Below are 17,090 nucleotides of genomic sequence, written 5' to 3'. Positions count from 1 at the left end.
CCACTTCACTAACTTTCCTCCATTCTTACCCAACAGCAGTGCAGGCACCTTTTTGGGGAGAAGGGTTCTTTGTCCCCAGCCCATATCATGTGCCTGTCTTAGGAAGGGGGGAGGTCATTTTCTGCACTCTCCCACTAAGGTTAGAGGTTATTCCTTAGCGGGTAAATTCTGACTCGATTTAGCTTATATGGATTTGTTTTGAAGCTGGGCTGGAATACCTCCTGCTTACAAAAACGTTGAAGTAAATTAACATAACAATGAATTAAGAGTTGTTGAACACAGGTGTGGACACAGAAAGTATGCAAAAGGACTTCCAGAGGTTAGAAATTTGAAAGGAAATAAAATAAAATTCAACATGAAAAAGTGCTATTTAACATATAAGAGTGGAAAAAAGAATCATGAGAGGGAATTAACTGGAAATTAATTATAGTAACAGTGGACAGCAATTTAGATGTGATCTTGCAATGTGATGTCATACAAAAAAAGCCAATACAATTTTGACAGCAGAAGCAATATCCCATCACAGACCAGAGAGAGAATAGGCCTCTCTAAGGCACAGCAAAACAGCAGTTAAGATAGGTGGGTATTCTTTGTAAGAGCCCACCCTAGAACTTATTCTCTCCTTTCATCCAAAATAACACAAATGTGATAACTTTCCAGGCATGCTGTAAAAGCCATTTAACAGGGTTTGGGGTGAGGGTTGAGGGGAGGGAACAGGCTGGGGGAGGGGAGGATGAAGGTATGTTGCCAAAAGTGAGGGTGAAAGGGGTTTTACTGTTGCTTTGATTTACTGGCTGCTGAGTTGATGTGAGGCCAGAATACAAGTATTTTATGCTTCTTGGTAGTTATGTTATTTTTCCATAGATTATGAAGATCAGAAGGGACCACAATCTAATCTGACCTTCTGCATAACATAGGCCATAGGATTTCCCTCGTTTAATTGCTGTTTGAACTAGACCATATCTTTAAAAAAAAAATCCAATCTTCATTAAAAAATTTCCAGTGATAGAGAATCCACCCATAACCCTTAGTAAATTGTTCCAATGGTTAATTACCCTCACTGTTAAAAAGTTGCACCTTATTTTTAATTTAAATTTGTCTAGCTTCCATTTCCAGACATGTCATATCTTTTTCTGCTAGACTGAAGATCCAAATTACTATTTCCCATTTTGGTACTTACAGAGATAAGTTACGCCTTAACCTTCTTTTTGATAAAATAAATAGCCTGAGCTCATTAGATCTTTCATTATCAGGCATTTTTCCCATCCTTTAATCATTCTCTTGGCTTTTCTCTGAAGCATCTACAAGTTTTCAATATTCTTTTTGAATTGTGAACTCCAGAACCAGTTACAGAATTCCAGTAGCAGTCATATCACTGCCAAATACATATGTAATTTAATCTCTGTACTATTAAACAGTATTCCTGTGTATACATCCAAGGATCACACCCTTCAAGTATGTCCTCCAATTTCTGGATCTAGATGTATTACTTTACATTTTGGCCATAATGAAAAACATAGTTTGTTTGTGCCCAGATTACAAAGCAATCTGGATCATTTAGTATTGGTGACATGTCCTCTTCGTTATTTACAACTTCCCCAATCTCTGTGTTATCTGTAAATTTAGTCAGTAATGAGGTTTTATTTTCTTCCAGGTCCTTGTGTATTTTTGCTTCCCTAATAAATTTTCTTCAGTTCCTATCCTCTAATTAATATTCACTGCTATCAATGTTCCTTTATTTATATTTGCTTTTGTACAGCTGCCTTCATTTCTCCTCTAAGACAGGCTGTTTTTTTAACTAGTGTAGCCTTCTCGGGCCTCTGGTAAAATGTTCTTAAACAGTGCCCAATTATCATTCACATTTTTCTGTTTAAGTTCTTTCTCCCACTTGATTTGATTCATAGTTGTTTTCAGCTTTGTGATATTAGAATCTTTAAAGCACTAAGTATATATACTGGTTTGGACTTGATTGTGTTTATATATAACAAAAGTAATCAAATCATGATCACTTGCACCTAAGCAACCACTGACCTTTAGCTCTGTGATCAATTCTTCTTTATCAGTCTGAATTAGGTCTAACACACAATTCCCCTGTGTTGGATACAACATTTTTTAAGTTGCAAAATTGTCATCTATACTTTTTAGAAATTCCAAGGATGATTTAGTACTGGCAATATGAGGAGACCTTCAACACATGTCATTCAGATTGAAATCCCCCATGATATGCCAACTTCCACCCCCCCCACATTACACATAGAGATGGCCACCCTGTTCCTTAGTGTGATTTGGTAGTCTGTAGCAGACACCAACCTGGCAACCCATTATCATACACTTCATTACAGCATACTTCAGGACAGAGTAGGCCCGTTGCTCAATGAGGGGGAAAAAACAATAACAGAAAATGTGGAAATGGCAGAGTTGTTTAATGACTTCTTTGTTTCAGTTTTCACTAAGAAGGCTGGTGGCGACTGGACATCTAACATAGTGAATGCCAGTGAAAATGAGGTAGGATCAGAGTCTAAAATAAGGAAAAAACAAGCCAAAAATTACTTAGACAAGTCAGATGTCTCCAAATCACCAGGGCCTGATGAAATGCATCCTAGAATACTCAAGGAGCTGACTGAGGAGATATCTGAGCCATTAGCAATTATCTTTGAAAAGTCATGGAAGACAGGAGACATTCCAGAAGACTGGAAAAGGACAAACATAGTGCCCACCTATAAAAAGGGAAATAAGGACAACCCGGGGAATTACAGACCAGTCAGCTTAACCTCTGTACCCGGAAAGATAATGGAGCAAATAATTAAGCAATCAATTTGCAAACACCTAGAAGATAATACGGTGATAAATAACAGTCAGCATAGATTTGTCAAGACCAAATCATGTCAAACATCCTGTCAAAGAAAGCTATCAGGTTAACAAGTCTTGTGGATGGGGGGAAGTGGTAGATGTGGTATAGCTTGACTTTGGTAAGGCTTTTGATACTGTCTCCTATGACCTTCTCATTAACAAACTACGGAAATACAACCTAGATGGAGCTACTATAAGGTGGGTGCATAACTGGTTGGAAAATCATTCCCAAAAAGTTGTTATCAGTGGTTCACAGTCATGCTGGAAGGGCATAACGAGTGGGGTCCCACAGGGATCGGTTCTAGGTTCTGTTCTGTTCAATATCTTCATCAGTGATTTAGATAATGGCATAGAGAGCACACTTATAAAGTTTGCAGATGATACCAAGCTGGGAGGGGTCACAAGTGCTTTGGAGGATAGGATTAAAATTTAAAATCATCTGGACAAACTGGAGAAATGTATTAGTAGGAGTATTATAAACAAGACACGAGAAGAAATTCTTCCGCTCTACTCCACGCTGATTGATCCAGGCCTCAACTGGAGTACTGTGTCCATTTCTGGGCATCACATTTTAGGAAAGATGTGAACAAATTGGAGAAAGTCCAGAGAAGAGAAACAAAAATGATTAAAGGTCTAGAAAACATGATCTATGAGACAAGATTGCAAAAAACTGGGTTTGTTTAGTCTGGAGAAGAGAAGACTGAGAGGGGACATGATAACAGTTTTCAAGTACATAAAAGGTTGTTACAAGGAGGAGAGAGAAAAATTGTTCTTAACCTCTGAGGATAGGACAAGAAGCAATGGGCTTAAATTGCAGCAAGGATGGTTTAGGTTGGACATTAGGAAAAACTTCCTAACTGTCATAGTGGTTAAGCACTGGAATAAATTGCCTAGGGAGGTTGTGGAATCTCCATCATTGGGGATTTTAAGAGCAGGTTGGACAAACACCTGTCAGGGATGGTCTAGATAATACTTAGTCCTGCCTTGAGTGCAGGGGACTGGACCTCTCGAAGTCCTTTCCAGTATGATTCTGTGATTAGTTGTTAAGGTTCCTAAAGATTATTGTATAGACATGTTTGGGGTTTAAAGCTAAATAAAATACATAAAGAGATGAGGGTACCCCAATATCAGAAAAATCAAACAGAATTCAGAGAAAAGCAACTAAATGCTTGGAGAAATTACTTTCTGAAGAAACACAGTTTAGATTATGAAATGTGCAGTGTTGTAACGACTTCAGTGTAATGACACACTGAAAATTCCCCTAATTTATAATACTTCAGAGAAGCAACGGTCACGATCTTGCAAACAGTTATGCACATACTTAACTTTAAGCATATAAGTATTCTCATTGACTTTAAGAACATATGTAAATCCAGGATCAGGGCCTACATGTGGTTATAATAACCATACATCAGCTGTGTGAGGGGAAGGTGATGAGAGATGGTAACTGTTCTACCAGTATTTGAAAACACCAACAGGGAGTGTGGGCAGGAGTATAATTGCAAGCAGTGGACTAAAAGTAAAACAAAGGAAGGGAGAACATAAGAAAAATTCCTAACTGCAACATCCATTAATGCCTCTTTACAGTAGAAAAAGGAAAAACTAAAAGCATAAAGCAATAGGGCTTGTATGCTAGCATTCCTTTATCATCAACATAATTGTATTTAACTGTTCTGTTCATTGCATTAGCTTTTGTATACCTCTTTTAAAACAAAACAAAAAAACGGTTTCCTAACCGATAATGTCAAACATCTTTCTAAAAAAGAACAGATTAAGACCTTCTTCAAGACCAGCCTGTTCCCCAAACGTGATTATAGTACAATGATTTTTTTTATCCACACTGGCAGAAAAGAAAACTCAAAGACCCATGCTGAGGCATAGTTATGTTTTTTAGAAAAACCGCAAAATATTTTTGTTTAGAAACTTTCCTAATGTTCATCAAGTTTTCTCTTGCAAAATTTCTTTCCATTATGCCCAATTATACTCCCATTCATAATTGGTATTTTTACTTTTCAAATTATGGTAGGTAGACAATCATCTCTCCTTTTCTTTCCCTGCCTCATGCCCAGGTGTCAGCTGACCAAGCCATCCACAGAGTTTCTAAACTTTCCTCAGATCAGTTCCTCCAAGCTCCTTTGTCATTTGTCAAGACCTATGTTAATATACTATTCCATACTGAACCAAGTTTTCAAATCAATTAAAAAAAATTGTGTTAGAACTCAAACCCCTAAATGTGGCAGAGAACTTTGTGTTGGTATGGTTCGTTCTCCAATACTGACAAGATCTAAGTACTAAATCATCTCCAAGGAAAAGAATCCTACATTGGTAGGTGGATGATTAAATGACTTAATTGGTCTTTTCCATCTCTAGTTTCCATAATTCCAGATAAACAACATAGATATGCTTCCAGACTGACTAAGAGCGTCAGTGTACCTATTCGCTGCCTGTGGCACATAACAGTTTAGTCTCCTGTGAGCTGTAATACTCTGGTCTAATGTTGGTTGTTGGATTTAGCGTGCAGATGCCGGGTGGCATCGATGGCCTGTGACATACAGCAGGTCAGAACAGATGACCTAGTGGACTCTTCTGGCCTTAAACTCTATAAATATCTATTACTCTGGATCTAGTCCTAATTTTAAAAATGCAACTGTATTCTTGTATGACTTCACACTTCGCTCCAATAATAGCAACGTTTTCCAATAAAGTTAAGTGGAAGTACAGATATACAGGGGGAAAAAAGGCAAGTACAGGGCAATCTGTATTCAAAATCACCTTTATAAGGCAACCTCCTTTCTTCAGCCTGCCCCACATTTCCAACCCAAGTCTACCAAATACAGTTCTGCTCCTACTTTATTAAAAGGCCACTTCCATTAAGCAACTAATATTTATCAGTTCTTTCAGTAGTCACTTGGAATCTGCCAAGGAAACTACACTTTTCAAAAACTACAAATTGAACCACTAATCGAGGTTATTTTGAGGCAAGCTGGCTACACTGTACTTTGATTAAATACACATTCCTGTTACAACCAGATTAAAAAGAAGCTGAAGTTCTTATTTTTTTGGATTCTTGTGCACTGAATCGACAGGCTGAGTCTAATTATGGCCTTTCTCCCGCACATTGCAAGAGTCAACACCAATGGTTAAATATCACAACCCAAGAATATTTTGGGCTTAAATTGTTTAGAATTTTTGTCTTTTAAGTGGTTTCAACTGAGCTTTGAAGTTAACACCTCCCTTAACAAGAGAGGAGGAAACTAACATCTGCTAGAGCTATTATTCAGGCAGTTTAGTCATGACGACAGATGTGTATTGATTTAAGTACAGAGGATTATTTAGTTTCAAGTGTAAATGTGAAGTTTTGGCCAATGGGGTATCAAAGCTCACCCCACAGGCAAGCAGCAGCTAGGAAGCACAGACATATTTCATTAAGTTGCTGGAACTTCTTGGCCAAATGCATTTTATACCATGTTTTTAAGTAGACCAATGTTTTTACAATATATTTATAAATCCTAGGGCCTTTAACAGAAACACTTAAGTGTCACGGAATACAGTGATGCCCAATTGTTCGTAATTACATATGAAGAGTTTGGTTGGTGTGCGCATAAAAGGCATACAACCAAGCACTTAAGATTCTATATTAAGGGCATCTCACCCTTCATTAACACATGTCAAGAAAGTTATCTGATGCGGAGAAGAGGACAGAGAATTATAGTTAGGACAAATGGAAGTAAACATTTTTAATGATTTATAGTACAAACACGTTTACCATGATTCAGCAACTCAACATTTAAGCTAGGAACAGTATTTCCATGATAAATCCTGGGGTTTGGACATTTATATTGTGCATTTCAAAAATGCATTCGAACTAAAAATTCAGTGCAGAAGGTATTAGCTAAGTGCTTTTTAAAAGGGTTGTTTAGCCATTCTTGAGTAAAAGCTGAAAAGCATGTGACATTCCCATGGTTTCCGATGTTCTCACCAAAAAGGGAAAACAAGAAAAAAAAAGTATTTGTATAACAGAGATTAATATAGTGAATTCATTGAATTCTTCTCCAGGTTACCCTTCTCTGAATAAATATTTTATTTTTTCCATCTTGAAAAGAAAGGTGCTACTTTTCAGATTGGACTGTTTAAATACACTATACAGAAGCTAGTTTTATTAAGGCTAGTTGAAACAGATGTGAATAAATTAAAAACTACACTAAAAGCCTAGTTTTTCCTTTCAGCAGCAGATAGTAATTTAAGAAATGAGCAGGATTTAAATTTTGATAATAAATTTTTAAAAATTCTGCACAATTCTACTCTAAAAGTAACACCGTTCATCAATATAATCACACAGAATATTAACTCTTAATATTCAGACTAAACAGTAATCATGTTTTTTCAGACTCATAAGATTTATGGTGAAATTAAAGCAAGGATGGTTGAGAAAACAAAGCAATTTTGTTCTCAGCTGTTATCAATCCCAACTAGATTATGAGCTATAAATGGAATTCTCCAGAATATTTTGAAGATATTTGCTTATTACTAGCAAAGAGACTATCTCTAGTGTTTTACATAATAAAAGGTCAGTGAAGACACTACGTCCTCAACCCACAGAAGAGATGAAACAACCCTCCACTTTCTTCATGATTTTGTCCCGTTCTGCAAGCTGCTCCATGTGGAGGTGCCTCTGTACCCAAGTAGAGCCCCACTGACTCATGTGTGGAAAACAGCTTACAGGACAGGGACCTAACTATCATGTTCTCCTTATTGAAGTTCTCATAATCCACAGTCTGTACTGCAAAGACAATTGTTATTTAAATAGTTACACCAAAATAAAAAGTATGTTTTGGGGTCTGAAAGTTTAATGACCTTTTACCAGCTTAATGTGGTAACTATTTCTATATATTACATTGTCCTTTCAAGTAAAAATACAAAACTATTTTTAGAGACTTAGTTCAATATCTAGTTATACTTGGTATTTTAATGTTAATTAGGCAAAACATAGTTTGTCTCCAGTCATTAACAAAAGTATGCAGATGTGTCACAAAATCAGACCATGGGATTTCAATAAAGCACATCTCAGTTTATCTAATATCTTAAATGCATACAATGCCAGATCATCTACTTTACTTTCTGAATTATATTTATTTAAAAATAAATACAAATTTAGTACCAAGTCCCAGTTTCCATAAATGCTTTAATCTGGCCAAAAGCATCCAAGCTCTTAACCTCACATTTCAGGGCAAGTAGCTCTCCAACTCAAATGAATGCAAGTAAAAATAAATACATTTAAAAACCTACATGTACATTTATCATCCCAACACACATCCAAATCTGAGTGACTACAAGGTAAGTGTCTGGGGCGGGGGTGTTTGTTGTTTTACTTTGTACCCTTGAATAAAGTATGGGGGGGGGGGGGGGGGGGGGGGAGGAAAGCATGCAGAGTTTCGGAAAGGAATTCTTTGGCCTGGGCTATGATATGCCTCTGCCTGATTTTCCTCACAACACTGGCAATATTGTTAACTGTCATAAACAAGGTGCCAAGGACAGTACCAAATTCAGAGCAACTTTTAAATTCCCTCCAGCAACCAAAATTGTTGCAGAGAAGAGAGATAAAAGGAATCAAGGCCAGCAAAATACTGTCTGAGAAGTAGCTAATCCATTTCTATGAATTCTATTATAAAAAGTGTGATGACTTTCCACAAAATATAATGTGATTCATGCCAAGTAGTTTCCCCCTTTCTTGTGGGAGAAGACCTATTTTGCTCAGGCTGCACCTAGAATATTACAAACCCCAGAGAGGAAGGGGAGGGAGAGCGGGTGTTCACAGCCGTTCAGAGTCAATAAGTGTTCATATATCCTATCATTTGGAAACCCCTCCCAAAGCTTAGGGCAAAAACACTGTTTAGTCAAGGAAAAAATGAGGAGAAAAAAAACCCCTGCAATGTGAGTGCATGTGTCATACGTATGGGGGCCGGAGGAGAGGAGCTGTCAGGGAGAGAAACATCTTTCATGGGGGGGAAGGAGAGAGAGCTTACGCATAATATTCAGATCAGAGACACGGAACGAGGCATTCACGGCGACAATCAACTTTTCCTTCAGGCCTAACTTACTTGTGCCTTCAAATTTTTCAAAATGGTCAACAGCAGCACCAGCACGCACCCTGCCCTCCCCAGCCCCCGCACACAACAGGGTAGGATCCCGCCGCGTCCTTCCTGCGCTAGTCAGTGTCTCCGCATCGCCTTCAGGGAGCCGCGGGGCCGCCCCCGGGACCTATTTGTGTTACCCTGCGGGCTGCCGCCTGCCTGCTGCAGTCACATCCCGGAAACGCAGGAGGGGCCGGGGGCTCCGCGGCGGTAACCCCGACCCGGTCCCGTCCCAGCCGCCGGAGCGGCCCGGACAGGGCCCCCCACCCCACGGGGTCACTGCCGGGGGGCAGAGCCACGTAGGCACCTGGTCACCCCCGCGCTGCTCTGACAGCCCCGGGCCCAGCCCCCTGCCCTGCCCTGCCCTCCCCTCCCTCTGGGCCTAGTTTTACCCCTCCCAGGGCCAAGGCTGCCCCCTTCCTCGGGCCGGGCCCGGCTCAGCGCCGGGAGCGGGACCCCCACCCCGGGGAGAGGAGACAACGGGCAGCCCCGACTCACCAGCCGCGCCGGGTCTCCGCTGGTCCGGAGTGGGGGAGGGGGCGGTTCCTCCCCCTCCTAAGCGCGGCAGCCGCGGCCGGACGCAGCCGCCTCCGGGCGCCGAGCCCCGCTCGCTCCGCCGCCCCGACAGCCGCTTCCTCCGCCCAGGCGCTGCGGGGCCCCGGCCGCTTCCCCCTCCCCGCCGAGAGTCACTTTACTCCCCCCGCCAACATGGCTGCTTCCCGAGCCGCCTCCGCGGCTCCCGACCCCGCTCCGGCCGCCGCCCCCCGAGCACCCCCGTAGCCCGGCCCTCGGCAGGGAGTCGCTCGCCGCCGATGGGAGCCGCGAGCGGGGGCGCGCGGCTGCGGGGCGAGGCTGCCGGCCAGGGACTCGGCGGCGGCGCTTCTGCCTCTTCCAGCGGCTCGCTCGGGGACGGCGCAGCCGGAGCCCAGGAGGGGCCGTGGGAGAGCGGGGCCAGGGCGACACCTAGTGTCTGCGGCGGCCACTGCAGAGCCCGTCCGGCCCCGGCAGCGCCAGGCAGCCGGCTCCAGCTATTGCTGTAAGCCAGCAAGTGTAACCCGCCCGGGGCTTCTCCCCACACCCGTCCCCGGAAAGGGGCTCCCCCCCCCAACATACACACCCTAGAAAGAGGCTTCCTCCCCTCACATCATCCCCCCACGCACCCCCCACAGATAGGGGCTTCCCTACACGCACACCCCTACTGGAACGGGGTTTCCCCTCCAAACATCCCCCTACACCCTGGAAAAGTACTTCCCCCCACCACCACCACCACTCCTAAACACCCTCCCCCGCACACACAAACAGAGGAGAGAGGGTCTGCCCCTGCTTCCAAAAACATACACATCTTTCAGCAGGTAAAGAACTGCTCCCCCAAAATATCTCCCCTGCACACATCCCACCCGATGTGGAGAGGTCTGTCCCCCAAAAAGCAACCCTTCCCCTATCCCATCCTACCCAGGAGAAGTGCTCCTCCCTCCAAGACATTCCCCCAAAAACATATGGAAGAGTGGTCTCCACCCTCTTTCCAAAATATTTCTCCCACACACACACACACACAACCAGGTTAGGATGCTGACCTCCCCCTTCAGAACATCCCCTTTACACACGTGCCACCCGAGAGAGCTTCCCCCCAAGGAGATACACCCTTCCTACAAAAGGGAGCATCCCCCTCTCCAAAAGGTCCCTCCACACCTCCTTCGTAGAAGAAGGAGCTTCCCCCCAAACACAGATTATACTCAGGAGATAGAGCTGCATCAGGCTACCGAGGTTTTCCCAGCCACATGGTTCTGCCTCCAGATACACTGCACAGGTGATGTGCAGTTTACACTGGCCACCATGCTGAGTAATACACAAGTCCTGAAGGTCTAAGTAGTTCCTTAAATGACATTTTAACAGGATGTAAGTGTGTGAACAGTGTGAGCATTTTCTGATTCAGCCTGTTTACCAGCATCTAATAATAATTTATGTTTGCTACTGGAAAAACTTCTATCTGAAGATGGTAAGGTCCCTTCACCTGCCTGTGTGGTGGTGGAAATTCCACCCATTTGGCAGGTTGGTAAACTGAGGCACATGGAAGTGCTGTGACTTTTGCAGCATTATACAATGAATCATGACCCCTTGTCTTGTGCATTTGTCACAAAACCATCCTTCCCATATTTGTACCTGCAATACTTCTTTTCCCTTTCTCTCACTCACAATTTCTACTCCATTTCTTCTTTTCAGTGGCTGTTTTCAGTTCCCTACTTCTCGCAGTCAGTCTGTTCTGTCCCAGAATTTCTTTGTAACCCTTCTGCTCCTACCCCCTGGAGGTTAGTAAGGGCCAGGAAGTAGCACTGCAGGCTCTGTATTCTTCCCCACTGATTCATATTTTTTACATTTCTAATATACAGGAAGTGAAGTATCATGAAAAGACCAGATCTCACTTCATTTTAGTGATTTTTTGATGGTCTGAAAATGTCAGTGAAGTACAAATAAAAAAGTATTTGAAATGCAAGTACCAGGAAATGTACCCACTGCACTGATGTAACTCAGGGCTCATTGCCTTTTTTTTTTTTTTTTTTTGGGGGGGGGGGAGGAGTATTGATTTTTGTTGTCTGTTTGTGTGTTTTCCCTTATTTATTGGCCAAAGTTCAGTGCAAATAACAGCACCTTTCATCAAAATGGATCCACCTGCATTTTACAGACTTTAGTAAATGACTGTACTAGGCCAAATCCTATACTCCTTACTGAGGCGAAACATAGGCCCAGATTCTTTGCTTCATTGAGCTTCAGCTCAGTGTAGGTGTAGATGGAGAAAAAGCAGGGAAACAGTTTATGGTTCCTTAATTCTTATGATAGATCTGTGCTACTCTGTGCCCTGGTAGAGATTGGAGTAGCCTAGGATTTGTTCTAACTTACACTAGCTGGCTGCAGTTCCTGAGGGACCATATGACAGCTGAGAAGAGCCACAGAATGCAGCATAGTCTGGACAGTCCCTCTACCCAAAAGGGCAAAGTGAAGGGTGGGGTAGCATAGAAGCTGGGTACCAAGGCTGTGTGCCAACTGAGAGCTCCCCTACTCCAGGGAAATTCTCAGGTGTCCAGACCTGGCTGCTTTCCATTCTCTTTGCACCTTTTAGGCACCACAAAGGAGCCAGAACAGAGTAGAGAATCTGGACCCCAACAAAGGGAAATAAGTTGCATTTGCCTACATAAGGAGTGCAGGAGTTGAACCACCTCTTACAGGACACATAGGATTCACTTTGCTCATTAATGCAGTACCGTAATCTGAGGTGGAACGCCCAGTAGCTTAGGGCACAAAGAAGAATACCATCCAATTTGGAAGGGCAGAGGGAATTGATGGAGGCAAAATGTGACTGCCAATTTGATAATTATCCAAGACACCAGGATAACACTTTTACTGTTACAAAACTAGTGGGATTTTTAATAACTCTGAGAGCAGACAGTGAAGCTTTGACACTTCTTGGCACTTCTTTCATCAGACTCTTTCAAGGGTCAGGAACCACCGGAAGTGTCCTGAAACTGTTCTTACTGGATCTCCTAAACTCTGAATAGTAGCATGGTGACCAGTGTTTACTTTATCTTGTTCAATTTGTAAACTCTTCTGGGCAGGGAATGTTATAGTTGTAAATTATCATGTAAGTGTACAGCGCTGTATAAATGTTTTATAAGAAATCTTTTCTGTTGGGACTACCCAACTATAAACAAATTGAATAAATAGTATTCAACTAAACGGTGTTTCACAAAGGGGTGTGTGTGTGCAGAGAGCTGTGCTATTTATTTAAAGACTGCAAATATTTTAAAACATTCTGAGGGAGGAGGGTCCTGTTCTATACACATTTTTGTCAACACTTGAAGTATATTGTGATGGGAAAAGTAGGGAAATTATGGTATAAGAGAGAGACAGGAAGCTGAAAAATGAGCAAGTGTGATAGGTCAGCGGAGGGCAGTGAAGTGAATTTCGTGGTGCTATTTCCCTCCTGCCTTGGAGAGTGATAGGTGGCTAGGAGGAGAAATTCTGTGGCAATTAAGGGAGTTGGGAGGGGTGGGTTACAGAGCCTGGGTGTCTGGGAGCCTGAGAGGAGTAGGGCATTTGAAGACAGCTGGGCAGAAGGGGCCTGGGAACCACCAGGTGCTAGAGCCAGAGTGTGAAATTGTGACCCCATTGAAGTCAATGGTAGTTTTGCCTTTGACTTTAGTGGGGCTAAGATTTCACCATGATAGACTTTTAGCAGCTGAAGTCCTTATATCACCTGCTGAAGTACTTTATTACCTGTCAGGAACTGAAGACAAGTTTCTTCTTTGAGTAGCGTCCCTATGGACTGTAGGTGTGTCTGCGGCCCTGCGCAGCTGATCAGAGAACTTCGGTAGCAGTGGCCGTGGGGCCTACACATGCGCTGTCTCGCCTTGTGCTGCGCCACGAGGCTAGCCAGTGCATGCAGGCTAACAGTCCTAGGTGCTTTCTCTACCACCCCTAGAGACGGAGCCTTTAGCTGTCTGTTAGCGGATTGTTAACTCTTTCGTTTGTTAAACTTTAGCTTCTTTGAAAACCTTTTTGCTTTCTTCTGACTTTTTATTTGGCCATGCCTAAAAAGAAAGAAAAAAAAGACTTTGTTCTTGTGTTGACCCCTGTTGTGGGGAGGAAGGGGCCTTCCTCCCACCCCTGGACAAGGGTATGCCCGACTCTCCAGGCTTCAAGAAGTGTCTCACTTGCAGTGAAGTGATCCAGTCATGGACAAGTACCCTCAGTGCATCCATTGCCTCACGGAAGGCCACATCCAACAAGTGTTCCCTCTGCCAGCAGCTCTGACCAAGATCCCGCAAGGACAGAGAGCTCTGCCAGAAAATCATCTTTATGGATGCAGCTCTCCAACTCTAGCCCTCTAGTGGGTATAAGTCTTCCCCTCAACCTTTGACTTTGAAGGATAGTGGGTCAAAAGACTCCTCTCATTAATTGAAAAAAAAGAGAGGAAGAAGTCTCCTTAGCGAACCCAGGAAAGCAAATTACCATTTTGCTCTGTGTCCTTGGCACCAAGATCATTTGGCACCCATGCCTCATGGCAACCATCGGTATCTGGCACCTTTGCTAAGCCCACAGACCCTTTGGGCACAGGCACTGAATTTTCGGTACAGAGAAGGGCAAACACCCTAAAGTGCTCCCGATACACAAGTCAACATTGGTACTGGCAGTGATATTGGCCCACCCGGCACGGGAGAGACAAGTACAAGCAAGGTCTCCATCTCCCCTGATACCACCACTGATGCCAGAATGCTCAGTACTGGTGGAATTCCATCAAACTGGTGACCTAGGCATACTGGAGGCATCCAACTCTCTGCCCCTTGGTATCGAGATCATGGGATATCTCCAACAATCATGCCATGCCCCTCCACTGTCAAGCAAGGGATATGATAGTGAGCCAGAGAGCGTTTCACAGTACTCCTCCCAAACTCCATAGGGAACCCACTACCAACAAGGTCCAGGAATGTGCCACCAAATGGCACCCCCACCATCTTGGTATGGCCACCCATGGGCACCCCCACCAGGCCTTATGCCACCAGAGTGGCCATACTGGGACCCCAGTGCGGCGCAGCAACAGCCTGTCTCCAGGGCACCAATCATTGCCCGAGATCCCTCCAGGCATGCTCTTGGCCACAACATCGAGGGCCTCAGAACCTCAAGAAATGGAGGAACAGGAAGGGGACACAGAAGAGGAGATAACACCTAAGGCCACATCCACCTCTTCACTGGACAAAGTTTAAAGACCCAGGCCACAAGCTCATTGACGTCCTTCATGTTTCATCCACTTCAAAAATCACCCTCCCAATCAATGAGGCTATCCTACACCCAGCTAGATGGTGTGGCACACCCGGCTTCAGTGGCCCTGATGTGCAAGCGGGCAGACAAAAAAATATTATGTCCCCATGAGGCAATCAGAATTCCTATTCACCCACCTGCCACCCAGTTCTATCGTGGTGGACTCTCATGGCCAACAACATCTCTCCAGAGCAACACCCTATGACAGAGACTGGAAGCACCTTGATCTCTTTGGTAGAAAAGTGTACTCTTCAGTCACCTTACAGTTTCATATTGCCAACTACGAGGTGCTGATGGCTAAATATAACTACACAAATTATAATAAGGTAAATGACTTTATTGATAAACTGCCAGAGAGCTCCTGGGACTCCTTCAAGGCCATCATCCAGAAGGGGCAACTGGTGGCAAAAACATCAGTGCAGTTGGCCCTCAACACTGCCGACAGGACTGCCAGGACCATCTCCATGGCTGTGGTGATGAGACAGGCTTCATGGCTTGGGATTCCCAAAGGACATGCAGACCATAGTGGAGGACCTTCCCTTTGAAGGTGTAAAGCTCTTTGTTGAGAAGGTGCTTTCTTGAAGAATTTCAAGGCCACCCTCAGGTCTCTGGAAATCTACACACCAAGGCAAAAGAGATGTTTTAGCCCTCAATACAAGCAATGGCCTCATGCGTCCCAATTCCTGTAATGACAACACTATGAGTCCCAAAGAAAAAAAGGACAATGGAAGTCTTCCGTCTCCCAGTCCTCGACCCAACCACCTGCTCCTAAGCACCACTTTTGGTGGGCAGGTCAAGGCGCCACAAGTCCTCTCCCCACTACTACCTGTGCCCATGCACCCATTTGGCCACCGTTTGGCAGCATGCTGCAATGCCTGGGAGCATATAATGTTGGACAGATGGGTCCTAGAAATTGTCAGATCCGGTTACTCCATCCACTTGACCTCCTTATCCCCTCCACAACATCCTTCCCCATCCTTCTTCAGAGGGCCATCTGACGAGAGTCTACTACGGAGATAGGTAGATAGGAACACTAGAACCAATTCCTCAACATCTACAAGTTGAAGGATTTTACTCTTGTTACTTCCTAACACCCAAAAGAAAGGGAGGTTGGAGACCCATTCTGGACCTCAGAGCTCTCAACAAGTTCGTCAAAGCTCAGAAGTTCAATATGGTCACCTTATCAACGATCATTCCATCACTGGAATATGGAGACAGGTTTTTGGCCCTTGACCTACAGGACGCCTACTTTCACATTTCAATACTACCGACTCTCAGACATTCTCAGGATCACTCTGGGGCACGACCACTACAGAGTCCCCCTCTTCGGATTTTCAGTGACCCTGAGAGTATTTTCCAAAGTTCTCAGTGGTGACCACTCATCTACGATCATAAGGGATAATGATCTACACTTACCTGGATGATTGTTTCCTCAGATTCCAATTGCTTCAAGAGGCTCGTCGAGCCACCAAGGCCACAATATGCTTGTTCACGGAACTCGGCCTACAGATCTATTCCCAGAAGTCAACCCTCACACCAGGGCAATGCCTGGAATTCATAGGGGCTGACCTAGATGCGCTACAGGCCAAAGCCTTCCTACCTCAAGACAGGTTTCTATCCCTGGTCTCTCTTATAGACACAACTCAATGCATCCCTCAAGTGCCAGCTGGAATCTGCTTCCAACTCCTGGGACATATGGCAGTAAGCACAGTGGTGATTCCGCATGCCAGACTTCACATACGATGCCTAAAGATGTGGTTCAGTTCAGTTTACTGACTGAACCGAGACAGTCTGGGCAAACTCCTGACACTACCCACCAGGATCAAGAACTCCCTGGACTGGTGGAAGAACCAACCAATGCATACAAAGGGATCCCCCTTTCACAGGAGTCATCTTCGTCACTCCTTACCACTGAAGCATCCCTCATAGGATGGGGTGTGCATTTAGTCTCATAATGCAAGGCAAATAGTCAACTGAAGAGATATCCCTGCACATCAGTCTCCTTGAATTCAGAGCAGTCAGGAATGCCTGCACCCATTTCCTCCCGCTGATAACAGGATCACATACCAAAATCCTAACAGACAACATAGCCTGCATGTATTATATCAGCCGTCAAGGGAAGGGCCAGATCGCCCTCCCTATACGTGCAAGTGATGAGACTATGGAATTGGTGCATCTCTCACAACCTCACCTTGCCTGCGGCTTATCCCCTGTGCATGCAAAACTTGATTGCGGACAAGCTCAGTCGCACATTCCCACACAACCATGAGTGGGAGATGCACCCATCAGTACTTCACA

General features: G+C 44.0%; 1 protein-coding gene and 1 long non-coding RNA gene across 3 annotated transcripts in view; both read right to left on the bottom strand.

The window, feature by feature from the left end:
- CDK17 (cyclin dependent kinase 17) overlaps window positions 1-9,864 on the bottom strand; it is a 177,752-nt gene extending 167,888 nt beyond the window's left edge. For both annotated transcript variants that reach the window (XM_043545747.1, XM_037884792.2), the window contains exon 1: window positions 9,480-9,864. The gene's annotated coding sequence lies outside the window, so the exon portion shown is untranslated. The remainder of the gene's footprint in view (window positions 1-9,479) is intronic.
- Window positions 9,865-15,063: 5,199 nt separating this feature from the next.
- Window positions 15,064-17,090, bottom strand: part of LOC119565269 — a 33,010-nt gene continuing 30,983 nt past the window's right edge. Inside the window, exon 5 of the long non-coding RNA XR_005223896.2 lies at window positions 15,064-15,408. This is a non-coding gene — a long non-coding RNA (uncharacterized LOC119565269). The remainder of the gene's footprint in view (window positions 15,409-17,090) is intronic.

Source organism: Chelonia mydas, chromosome 1 (genome assembly GCF_015237465.2).
Source record: "Chelonia mydas isolate rCheMyd1 chromosome 1, rCheMyd1.pri.v2, whole genome shotgun sequence".
Classification (NCBI taxonomy): domain Eukaryota; kingdom Metazoa; phylum Chordata; order Testudines; family Cheloniidae; genus Chelonia; species Chelonia mydas.
Note: the sequence above shows the minus strand (reverse complement) of the source record. Positions and strands in the feature narration are given on the sequence as shown.